Source organism: Rosa chinensis, chromosome 1 (assembly GCF_002994745.2).
Source record: "Rosa chinensis cultivar Old Blush chromosome 1, RchiOBHm-V2, whole genome shotgun sequence".
Classification (NCBI taxonomy): domain Eukaryota; kingdom Viridiplantae; phylum Streptophyta; class Magnoliopsida; order Rosales; family Rosaceae; genus Rosa; species Rosa chinensis.
The window spans coordinates 60,372,214-60,385,103 of NC_037088.1; the positions used below are offsets into that span (position 1 = coordinate 60,372,214).

The following is a 12,890-nucleotide window of genomic DNA, read 5'->3' on the forward strand; positions in this document are numbered from 1 at the left end:
TGAGAGGGAGTGGAATTCGTTGAATCAAGAGGTGTTTCAACGTTTGATGATCGGTGACAATGGTAAATTGATGGCCCAACAAATATGGCCTCCATTTGTCAATGGCATACATAATGGCAAACATCTCCTTATCATAAACAGACATCACCTGATTGTGAGGAGGGAGGGTTTTGCTCAAGAAGGCAATCGGATGTGTATTCTGGGATAACACTGCACCAATACCCAATCCGCAAGCGTCGGTTTCAACGGTGAAGGGAATAGAGAAATATGGTAATGCTAACACTGGGGCTGTCATCAGCGCTCACTTTAGCTCTTCAAAAGCACACTCTGCCGCTGGTGACCACTTGAAGTTATCGACTTTGAGCATCTCGGTCAATGGCTTAGCGAGAATTCCATACTGACGAATAAATCGCCTATAGTAACCAGTGAGACCGAGAAACCCTCTCAGGCCTTTAAGGGTCGTGGGCTTAGGCCATTCTTGAATCGCTTGGATTTTCTGTGGATCCACTGCCACACCTTGGGATGAAATCACGTGACCCAAATAATCTACCTGATACTTTGCAAATGAGCATTTAGACAATTTGACCTGCAACTGATGGGTTCTCAACAAGAAAAAAACCTCTTCAAGATGTGCCACATGGGACTGTAAGTCATGACTATAGACCAAGATATCATCAAAGAAAACCAATACACTCTTGCGTAAAAGAGGCTTGAAGACTTGGTTCATCAAGGCTTGGAAGGTTGAGGGCGCGTTGGTGAGGCCGAAGGGCATCACAACAAACTCAAAATGACCCTCGTGTGTCCGAAAAGCTGTCTTAGGAATGTCATCCTCGGCCATTCTCACTTGGTGGTAACCTGATCTCAGGTCGAGTTTAGAGAAATATGTGGCACCGTGAAGCTAATCTAAGAGTTCGTCGACAACCGGAATGGGAAATCTATCCTTCACTGTTGCCGCATTAAGCGAGCGATAATCTACACAAAATCTCCACGTACCCTCCTTCTTTTTTACCAAGAGTACCGGTGAAGAGAAGGGGCTTGAGCTGGGTCTAATGAGCCCATTAGCCAACATGTCGGCCACCTGTTTTTCAAGTTCAGCCTTTTGGGAATGGGGATAACGGTAAGGGCGGACGTTGATTGGATTTGTGTTGGGTAAGAGGGTGATGCGGTGGTCGACTGCCCGGGCTGGTGGTAATCCTACTGGTGGGGAAAAAATGTCATGGTATGTGTCGAGCAGAGCTTGAATAGCAGGTGGGTGCTGGCCCGGTTGCAATGAGGAATGTGGGGTGGGTGTTTGGGCTATGGAGTCCCACTCGTCTGTATGGAGGAGGGCTAGAATGTCATGGGTTTGGGTCGGGTTGTGGGTAGAAGTTATGCCTTTGAGAACATGATAATGCCCATCAATAAAGAACCCCATAATCTTTTCTTGAAAATGCCAGGCTATTAATCCCAGCGTGTCGAGCCATTGAGCTCCTAAAACCAAATCGCACCCAGTAACAAGCATGAGCAGAAATAAGCTGGTGAATGAGTAATCTTGGATGGCCACCTTTACATTATGGACCATACCAGAGGGGAGGAGTGGTTCGCCTGAGGCAGATGAGAATCGGAAACCAGACGCACTTGAGATTGGTAGCCTCAGATGGCGGGCTATGTCTGGGTGGAGAAAATTGCAAGCAGCCCCACAATCGATGAAGACATTGATCGGAGAATCATTAATTGACCCCTTGAGTCTCATCATCTCTCCAATGGAGGTATGGGTAATGGCATGAAGTGGGTACGGCTCATCTGAATCTGGGGTTGGATCTTCCAATGTCGGAGCACAGTCAAGGAATTCTAAAGTCTCTGAGGTGTCATCAGTGGGTGTGGGACAAGGTGCCTCGAGGATGGCTAAAAATGGGCGTTTACAAACATGGGTCGGAGTGTACTGCTCATCGCAGCTGAAGCACAACCCTTTGGCTCTACGCTCACGCTGTTCCATTGTGGACCATACGCGAGGGGGTCTGGTGGTCGGTTGTTTGTTGCTTTGTGGGTGTAGAGGTGGGACCGTTGGTGTGGGGTTAGGGTTGGATGGATTTATGTGAGCACGGTAAGGGTGTGAAAAATTGGATGAATATGAGGGACCACCGGGAGGCCTAGAGTATTGGGACCATGAATTTGGGCGTGCAAAACGGTTAGGACGGACCTCAGTGGCAACCTGTGTCTCTGCAATCTTTGCCTCATAGCACCGTGCCAAACGCTGAACTTCTACCAGAGTGGTGGGGTTGAGGGCCATCACATCGTGCCGGAGAGATGGTTTCAAACCGCCGAGAAATATGGGAATCAGCTGGTCATCACCCCAATCCCGAGCACGACAGGATAACTTGGTGAAGTCGGTGATGAAGTCCTCCACAGTGGTGGTCTGTTGCAGGTGGGAGAGGGCCACCTTGAAATCATAGTTGTTACCGGCACCAAAATGGGCAAGGAATGCCGGAACAAACTGCTCCCAAGTGATGGTTGGGTGTCGTTGCTCGAACGAATCCATCCAGAAAGAGGCAGCAGGGCCGAAGTGAGTAGCTGCAATTGATACTTTCTCCGATGGAGGGACTTTATGGGTTCGTAGATACCGCTCTGCCATGGATATCCATCCCGCAGCATCGTCACCGATAAACCGTGGTAAGTCTATCTTCGGTGCTCGGAAAAATTGTGGTTCATGGTGGTATGGGTTGTGTTGCTGAAATCTGTGGTTGTGTGTTGCGGGAATTGAGACATGTGTTTGAGGTGCAGTAGTTGGGGTTTGAGGGAATGATGTGATGGTTGAGTACTGGGGGGGAGCAGAGGGGAAGAGAGGTGGTGTGTGTGGTGAGGAATTAGGGGGAGTATTGTGGTGATGGTCTGTACCTTCGATTACCGGAGAGGAAATCGAACCGAAGGTAATGGGAGGTATGTTGGCCGGGGTGAGGGGTGGGAGCAGCTGTGTGATGGATGGAGCCGAGGATTGGACTGGTTGTCTTTGCTGGGTTAAAGATTGGACTATCATGCTCTGGAGTGCGGCTAGTTGTGCTGAAATGCGGTTCTCAAAGGAAGCTTGGTGTTGATTGATGGAGTCTATCGATTGGTGGAATTCCTCCTGAAGCACGACAATGGAATGGTGTATTTCAGCCACGTGAACCGGTTCAAGGTCGTCTGGTTGGTAAGAGGCAGAAGCAATGGTGGAAAAGGTCGGGTTAGGAAGAAGTGGGGGAACAAAAGCGGAGGTGATAGGGGTGGAGGAGGGAGCAGAGGTTTGCAGGGTCCTTGATGGGGCCATGCTCTGATACCAGTTGATAGACTCAACGTGGCTAATAGATGGAAAAGGGCAATTAAAGCTATTGCATATTTCATTTCATGTCCCCCAAAGGGAGGTGCAGCTACAATATAAAGATTACAAAAGAGTACAGTGCAGGGCCACTGATGCTAGCTGTAGCATGCAGGAAACATGGAGCCTATAAAGGCTAATCCTAATACCTATTAAGGCTAATCCTAATACCTATTATCAATTAAACAAAGTGCACGCAGGAAAAGTGGAGCCTGTAAAGGCTGGCCCTAATACATATAATCAAATAAAGAAAGTGAAATGCATAGATAACTGGGGTTGGTCCTAACATATTACCTGTTAACTCACATGCTAAGACACAAAGACTCTACATGTCCCATACCATGTAATTTACCTTTTTGAGGTGACTCTAGATGAAATAACATATGAATTAACCCCATAACCCAAACCATGAGTCCCTTTTTGCTAGCCATCTTGCTTAATCTCGATCACCAAAATCGTACAGCTCTATTAGCCCACCTGAAATTTGGTCATTACGGATTAAGTTCAACTACACAAAAGAATACTCCTACATATTTCATTCCCATTCTATTCTATCAAAACTATCCCTCAGAATTCATGAACATGCTAATGAAACAATATGATAAATAACGGATAACACCCATTAACTCTTTCATCAATCAAAGTTCATAATTGAAATCACATATAGCAACACAACAACCTGTAAACACGAAAAATCCTGCAACGAATTAAAGAAGGACACGTGTACAAAATAATAATTTTATTAATTTAAATGCGGGTTACAATCTCTGTAGATGCTCTTTCACAAAATTCTCCTCTGATTCGATCTCTGACGTTGATTTGATCCAAGGGTGGCGAGCACTTGATCTTGAATCGAATGGTTGTAGTGTGAGCTTCTTGCTATGTTGACGATTTGAGGAAGACGATTGACCAAGGGCTGTAGAAGCTTGATCTTGATCGGATTTAAGCCACTAGTTGTGTCACGTGATGAGTGTTCTTCGGCTTTGGTAGGGGATGAACCAGCACGTGCGTTTGGTGCTTGTTGATTCTCCACGAGCTTGATGAAGAACTTGTAGAGGATTTACTTTGTTGAAGACAACTTGAAGACGACGGATGATCAAGGGCTGTAGAGGCTTGAACTTGATCAGATTTGAACCACGAGCGGTGTCACGTGGCGAGTATGGCTTTTGATGGTGGATGAATCAGCACGTGTGTTTGGTGCTTGTTGATCCTCCGCGTGTTTGACGACTTCCAAGCTTGTAGGTGATTTCCCTTGCTTGTCTGAAGTCAGCGAGGTGAAGAGACCGGCTATTTGGCAGCTTGATGGTTCTTCACGAGCTTGGGAGACTTCTGAGCTTTGGAGAGGTTTCTTCCGTCTGCTTGCGTCCCTCTGTTTGTCGTCGTCCTCGATGGTGTACTTGGCTCAAGGGCGATTGACGCTTGATCTTGAGTCGTATGATGGCCACGAGGGTTGACACGTGACGAGTTCTTTGACTTGAGGTTGGTGATGAACCGGCTATTTGGCAGCTTGAAGGCTCTTCACGCGCTTGAAGACTTATGAACTTTGAGAGTGATTTTTCTCTCCGGCCGAAGTCCTTCTCTTGATTTGAGAGGGGGTATTTATAATATCGGCGTCTCTCTCAATTTGGAATGCCTTGATGACACGTAATTAATTGTATTTTCCTTAATTACGTAATCAAATTAATCAGCGTTAATTAGCTGATTTAATCACGACTATTTAAGGAATCAGCAAATTAATTTGATGACTAATTGTCGTCTTGATTATAAATTGATATCTAATCAGCAGACGAGATTTAATACTTGATTTGACTTGGAATCAATTTATTTAATTTGATTGATCCGCTTTAATATCAATTGATTTAGCCGGAGCAAATTCATTTATTGCCGTCGGGCCTTTCATTTGTCGCCAAGTGTCGTTCTCTGAGTCTGTGTGATTTTGCTGACTCACAAGCCACGTGGACATTTTGTGGGACCCACATGCAGACTAAATTTGTTCAGTCATAATTTTGAGTGTTGACCGAATTATTTAATGAATTTATTTTCATTAAATTTTTGGTGTCTACACAACCAAGCAAACTAAGTAGAGGTTTCCCATGATCCCCCTACCTCGTTTTGGAAGTTAGCTTATACTTCACAGGTTCCTCCTTAGTCTCAAAAATTCTCCTTCCCTCACTCCTTTTTTATTTATTTTTGGTTAAAACAAATATAGGGAATTCAATAAAGAAAGTAGAACAAACCAGGATATTTATAGTGTATGGCATTTAGTTCTGGATAAGCACAATAGAGAGTAGAATTGGATACCAACACCATCAGCTTCCTCTATGTTTCGATATGGACTGCCACCTCCTAGTTCTAGGTCTCCACCACATGCTTCTAGGAATCCACCTCTTGCTACTAGCTTTGATGAATCACAACTCTTTAGCAACATCGACACCTCCAGCTTCTAAGATTATTCTTATCAGGGTGGTCTATCGTAGTGGTATTGATCCTGTAGTTTAGGTGGAATGGTGCTTACAAAGAGAATCCAAATAGAGGAGGAAGACGATGAACATAGCAAACCAGATTTTGATTTTTTTAGAGATTGGTTTGTCGTTAAACGACATCTAATAGAAGTACATGTCAATTGAGATTAGTTTCACTCTATAAGAGCTCGCCTGGCTAATGGGGATCAGAGTTGTGTGCTCAAGCTGGACATTAGCAAAGTGTATGACCGAGTGGAATTGATTTTTCTGGAGAACATCATGCTTCGGTTGGGGTTTTCGGATAGATGGGTAGCTCTTATAATGAGATGTGTGAAATCAGTTTCTTTTAGTATACTGTGGAACTGTGAAGCTGCGGGTATGATCAGACCCGCTAGGGGGATCCGACAGGGCGATCCCCTGTCGTCATATCTTTTCTTGCTTTGTTCAGAAGGGCTTATAGGGTTGTTACAAAAGGCTGAGAGAGATGGTTTACTGCATGGTGCCCTGGTTACTCCTGAAAGTCCAGTTGTCTCTCACTTGCTGTTCATTGATGATAGCATGTTGTTTGGAAGGGCTGATATCCAAGAGATGACTTTTTTTAAGCAGTGTCTCCTTCTTTATGAAAGTGTTTCGGGGCAAAAAATTAATTTTCAAAAACAGGCTATTTCTTTTGGGCCAGGAATTGTAGACGATCAGAAGATAGCGATGACGCATTTACTGGGCATTTCGGCGGTTCCTTTTCATGAAAGATACTTAGGCTTACCAACTATAGCCGGCAGGAATCAGAAAGACATGTTCAAGAAGATTCATGAGAGGTTGGATGTCTATTTACAAGGTTGGCAGTCAAAACTTTTATCCAAAGCAGAGAAAACTGTGCTCATAAAGGCAGTTGCGCAAGCAATTCCAGCGCATACAATGTCTGTCTTTCAGCTGCCAAAAGGTGTGTGCCGCACTTATTAATCCAAGGTTGCCAAATTTTGGTGGGGTAATGGAGGCAATAAAAGGGGTATCCACTGGCGTCAATGGGATCAGCTATGTAAAAACAAGCAGGACGGTGGTATGGGGTTTAGAGATATCATTGTTTTCAATCAAGCTTTGTTAGCGAAGACCTTATGGAGAATTGTGTTACATCCAGAATCTATTGTAATATAGAGTCCTGCAAGCAAAATATGTGAGTGAAGGAAATAGGGCAGGGGCTCTAGGATGGACAAGGACATCGTTGGTGTGGTAGGGTCTTGCTTAGGGGAAAGACTTGTTGTGTGCTGGAGTAAGATGGAGAATAGGATCAGGCGATAATGTTATGATTTAGGGTGATAAATGGCTGCCTTCTCCCTGGACTTTCAAAGTTGCAACACCAAGATTCATGGAGGCAGAGGCGAAAGTGAGTCAACTAATGACAAGCCCAGGTACATGGAATTTAGCTTTTATCTATGATAATTTCCTTCCTATGGATGTTGAGAAAATATTATCGATTCCTCTATGTGAGAAGAGTATTGGGGATGTTGTGATTTGGCACTATAGTAAAAATGGGCACTATTCAGTGAAATTCGGTTACTGGTTAGGGATGGAGTTGAAGCAGTTTGACATGGGTAGGTGCAGTAGCGGGGGAAAAGGTGAAACTAACTCCACTAATGTTTGGAGTACATTGTGGACACTACAAGAGAAATTGTTATCGGCGACAACCCAAAATTGTCGTAAAAAGTCTAAATTTCTCACTGAATTAAAAATGCAACGACTTTGGGTTGTCGCAACCAGTTGTCGCCTTATGTGTTTTACTGATTATCAAAAGTGACGAAATTACACGGTTGTCACTTTTTCAATATGCGACGCAATTGGTTCTTCACATATCACAAATTATGAGACACACAAGTGTGTTATCAAAAACTATATGCAAAACTTTATATTTGTTACTATTTTTAATATACGAGACTTCGTTTACCTCGCATATTCCATATGCGGGGCTTGTATGTTTGTCGCATTTTCAATAAGCGATGCAATTCATTCATCGCATAAGACATCTTGCGAGACACATAAGTGTGTTATAGAATACTATACGCGAGACTTCATGTTTGTTACAATTTCTAATATACGAGGCTTCGTTTACATTGCATATTCCATCTGCAAGACTTGTATGTTTGACCAAAAATTTATATGCGAGATTTATTTTTGTTGCAAAAAATAACTGTGAGGTTTCATTTTTGTTGCATATATCAATATGTAACACATATGCATTTGTTATAGAAAATTATATGCGAAACTTCTTGTTTGTCTCATATAATTTCATCAAGGAACCAATTGTGTCGCATATTGAAAAAGTGACAACCGTGTAATTTCATCGTTTTTGACAATCTGTAAAACACATTGAGCAACAACTGATTGCAACAACTCAAAGTCGTCACATTTTCAATTAAGCGAGAAATTTAAATTTTTTACGACAACTTTGGATTGACAAATGATATCGGCGACAACCTAAAGTTAAAATTGATATCTATTAGCTAATATGGATACGAAATTGAATAGAAACTTGAAGCACAAAAAATATGCTTTACACTATAAAATGCATAAGAGGTTCAAAAACTATATGCTTGGCGGGTCTTATACATATAATTTCTTATACAAAAGAGTAACTATCTAAATGGTTCTTGAAACATACTGCTACCAGCCAATACATCTACCATATCATTCATCTTCTTCCTGCTTCTAATCTTCCTCCATGACTAGACTGCTCCACTATGATTAGGATCCCATTGTCCACTGTGCCTCTAGATTAGACTTACCTTGAGTCCTCCATCTTATTCGACTTGTCCTTTAGGTGGGGATAAAACAAGAGATAGAATGTCATTGATAATATAGAAACCTCCAAAATTCAATCAGCGCGTAAATAAGATGCAATCCAAGACAAAACCAGCACACTAAATACACAGAAAGGAGAAAAGAATATAACAGAGATTGTAAAGAAAGAGAGCAGGAGAAAACTAGTCCTTCATTATCTAATCTAAACAAAATTGTAGTTCAATCCCAAATGCCCCAACAAGTAATTACAAAATATGGAAATGAGTCAAATTGGTATTGTAAATTCTCAATTAGATTAGTGGTTCTTTAGATTACCTTGGAAATGGCTAGAGCATCAAGATTTTCAAGGAGGTCATTGATGAGGTCATTCAATGTGGTATTTGGGTACGGGTGGCGGGTCGGAGAGATGCAAAAAGACACACCAGAATGATAGTTTGCATTGCATCTACCAAACCTAGGATTCACCATAATCCATTGCAGCCCGGTTAGCTTCTGCATCATGCCTGCATAGTATCACAACAGCAAGTAGGCAAGTTGCTCAGTCTAATCCCAAATCCCAACTTATCCCATTAACTGAGTTTTCTATCCAAAATTGAAAAACTATTGATTAACTAAATAGAAAACAGACCAAATTACATGGTGAATAGGCCAAGAAACAATCACCTCGGTTGCAGTGCCAGCCAAAGCACTGATAGTAAACTGTTCTGCATCAAAAAGCTTCATTTTATTCCATAGTCCCTGACCAATTGTATCACTAAAGTCACAAGTTCCAGAATAAACAATGTCATATTCATTCTAACTACAAAGTATAAATATTGTTACCTACTCCATCTACATGAATGCTTCCACCCCAAGAGGAACCTTGGAAGATTCTTAAATGCTATGATACACGGAGAAAAATCCAGTCATCACATAGAACTCAATTAACCATTCAAGTTGTAATAACTATATCTTTCACCATCTCAGTTGAAATAACTATTCAAATCAATAGTTACTTCTACTTCACCAACTAATTTATCTTGTGGGGTTAACTTGGCATTAAGCATCAAGCATATATCTGTCTTTGATCAATGTTAGTTACAGAAAAGAAAACTCTAATAGATGAAAAGAAATCTTACAGTAGTAACTTTGAGTTGGAGTACAATAACACGAGGGAAAGTTAGTTTAACAATCGGCAATGTTAAACATGCTACTTCAATAAGAATTCCTCCAGCCACATTAGCTCTTCATTTCTCTAAAATGCAATAAGCACCAAAACAAAATCAAAGCTCAATCATTAGTGCGAAGAAAGCAAAATTCTTTAGGATTTGATTGCCAAAAGAAAACTCAAAATACAAATAAAAGCTTAGTGATCATGATTACTTGCTACTGGTTTTGCTTTGCCTAGAAGGCAGTAGAAGTAACAGCTAGCAAGATTACTACTACTAGGGCTAATAAAAATCAGGCCAAAGTTGAACAGATGAAACAAGGGCTATTAAAAATCAGGCCAAAGTCGAACAGATGAAACAGATGTGAGATGTCAATGAAGAGTATAATTAAACAATATAAAGCTAAATTAAACCCGAAGCAAGGCATTCACCATTGTTTTTCTCCGGTCCGGTAGTTGCCGCGGCGCACAGCAGCGACGAAGGCGGAGACTTTCGGCCCCCCATTTCAGAGCGTGACGGCGGCAACTATCAGACTGAGTTTGGCACGATCCCCTCCGCTGTCTCGGCATTCATGCCATCTACTCATGACGAGAGATTGAGGGTGGAGGTTAGGTTGGTGATGACGAGAGAGAAGTTGCCTTGGGAGGTAGAGAAGAATATGGCCGCCAGCCCCTTTCTCTCTAGATTTGGAGTGTAGAGTCGTAATTAACTAGGTTTTTAACTTTTTATCCTATGATTTCTATGTATTTATTATTTTTATTTTTTGATAAAAATCGGGTCTTTTGATGGACTGCGCCTTTTGTTTTTCAATCAGATGGCGCTGTTTTAAAAATAATTTTCATTCAAAATCTCTATATTTTGTATTATTTAGAGTTTAAAATTTACAATTTTAGACTTTGGAAGACACCACCGCCACCGGATATTATTTAAAAAAATTCATATGAGAGCGAGTTTGTGACATATAGATTGTAGTATGGTAGTTTAAGCAAGGGTGTCTTCCTAGTAAAAGTCTTATTTTATAAATCTTACTCTGTTAAAAAAAAAAGAGATAACTATTAAGACACTGGTTTGGTATCCTATATAAGGCTCCAATTTCTAAGTTAATTCAAAAGTAGAAATTTATAGGATAACAAGATAGTTAGAACCCTTTATTTTATCAATCCAATCGCTCTTTTGATAAATAACTTGACCTCTATCACCTATTGGTAATTTTAGACAAGTTTCCTTTGAAGTGGATACCTGAATGCCAAGTATGGCTCGTAATAATCTATCTTCCGGAGCATATGACTATTCTTTCGCCATCTACGGCGTTAATTTACCTACTAAAATATCACCCGTCTTTACCCATGATCCCAGCCTCACAATTCCATTTTTGTCTAAATTGCGGTAGGAATTTATAGTTGTACCTCATGAAAAAAAGACTTCTTTTATGGAATTAACCGGTTAATGGTACCATTCCTTTTCGTTTAGAAAGAGAAGAAATTTATGTCCAAATAAGCAAGTATGTCTGTCATGGTTGCAGGAGTCTATCCATCGCATATAGGCTTTAGAGATATTGCGACATAACCGTCGAGGCGAAGTAGGGACCTAAAAGATCAAACAGAATGATACATAGACAAGTAAATCTCATATGAATTTTACTTGTATATTATCTAAAAGCTTAAAATAAAGTTATAGGGAGATTTTACCCTTAAAAGATGTGATGTAATAGACCTATTTTCTTTTGTTCTTTAATTTCCACAAGCTTGTTAATTACACTATCCAATTAATTCTCTGCTAATCTGCTATGTTGTGCTCAACCACCATTGCTAGGAGAATTCATAAAAACAACACTTTACCTCTCTCTGTTTGATCAACCACGGGCTAGTCTCTCTGTTTGACTTGGTATTACATATTCTTTCTTTTTTGGTTACAAGGATGTCTTAAACATTAACATTTACCGACAACTCGTAAAAGTATGGTATTACATATTCTTTCTTTTGATGGATTTCTCCTTCGCTGGATTTCTCTCACGAGGATTACTCCTTACTCAGATTCGTCTTAAGGAGATTTCTCCTTACTTGGATTCCTCTTAAGGGGATTTCTCTTCACCTAGATTCACCTTGAGGGGATTACTCCTTACACATATTCGTCTTGAGGCTATTTCTCCTCACACGGATTCACTTTAAGGGACTTTCAACTCACGCAAATCCGCATTGAGAGATTTCACTTCATCTAGATTCACCTCGAGGGGATTTCACCTCGCCCAGATCAGCTATAAGAGATTTCACCTTGAAATTTTTTCACAAACATATTGAGCTGCCTCTCTATTAGGCCTTTTCATGCCTCTCTATAAGGGGATTGACCTTGGAGATATATTAGATATTTGGGTTATATGATATATCTAATATTTTTTCTCTTCGCACAAATATTTGACGATATTAGAGAAATTTTGCAGAAACGGTGGAAATTAAGATATTTTCCTCTATCGATATATCAGTAGGTTGTGAGAAAGTTCAAGTTATCACATAATCTTTAAGCGACAACCAGTAAAAGTTGTCGCTTAATTGGTCTTTTATGAGAAAATTAAAGTTGTCACATAAATATTAACCGATAACTCGTACAAGTCGTCGTCTAATTGGTTTTTAGCGAGAGAGTTCAAGTTGTCACACAAACATTAAGTGACAACATGTAGAAGTCGTCACCTAATTCGTCTTTTACAAGAAAATTGTAGTTGTCACATGAACTTCAACCGACAACTAATAGAAGTCGTCGCCTAATTGGTTTTTAGCGAGAAATTTCAAGTTGTCACATAAACATTAAGTGACAACCAGTTGAGGTCGTTGCCTAATTGTTTTTTTGCAAGAAAATTAAAGTTGTCACATAAGCATTAACCGACAACTCGTAGAAGTCGTCGCCTAATTGAGTTTCAGTGAGAAAGTTCAAGTTGTCACATAAATCGTCAAGCGACTACATGTAAAAGTCGTCACTTATTTGGTCTTTTGCGAGAACATTAAAGTTGTCACATAAACATTAACCGACAACTAGTAAAAGTCGTCGCCTAATTAGTTTTTAGTGATGAAGTTTAAGTTGTCACATAAACATTAAGCGACAACCCGTTAAAGTTGTCGCCCAATTAATTTTCAGCGAGGAAGTTAAGGTTGCGACATAAACATT

The 12,890-nt window shown here is 40.7% G+C and overlaps 1 long non-coding RNA gene and 1 pseudogene across 1 annotated transcript; both read right to left on the minus strand.

The window, feature by feature from the left end:
- Positions 1-274: 274 nt before the first annotated feature.
- LOC112171193 lies at positions 275-3,563 on the minus strand (annotated as a pseudogene).
- Positions 3,564-9,071: 5,508 nt separating this feature from the next.
- LOC112182691 lies at positions 9,072-10,238 on the minus strand. The gene is made up of 3 exons (XR_002929524.2): positions 10,166-10,238; positions 9,705-9,820; positions 9,072-9,340 (listed from the first exon to the last, which is right to left on the minus strand). It is a non-coding gene; the product is annotated as an uncharacterized LOC112182691 (long non-coding RNA).
- Between the last annotated feature and the right edge of the window lie 2,652 nt (positions 10,239-12,890).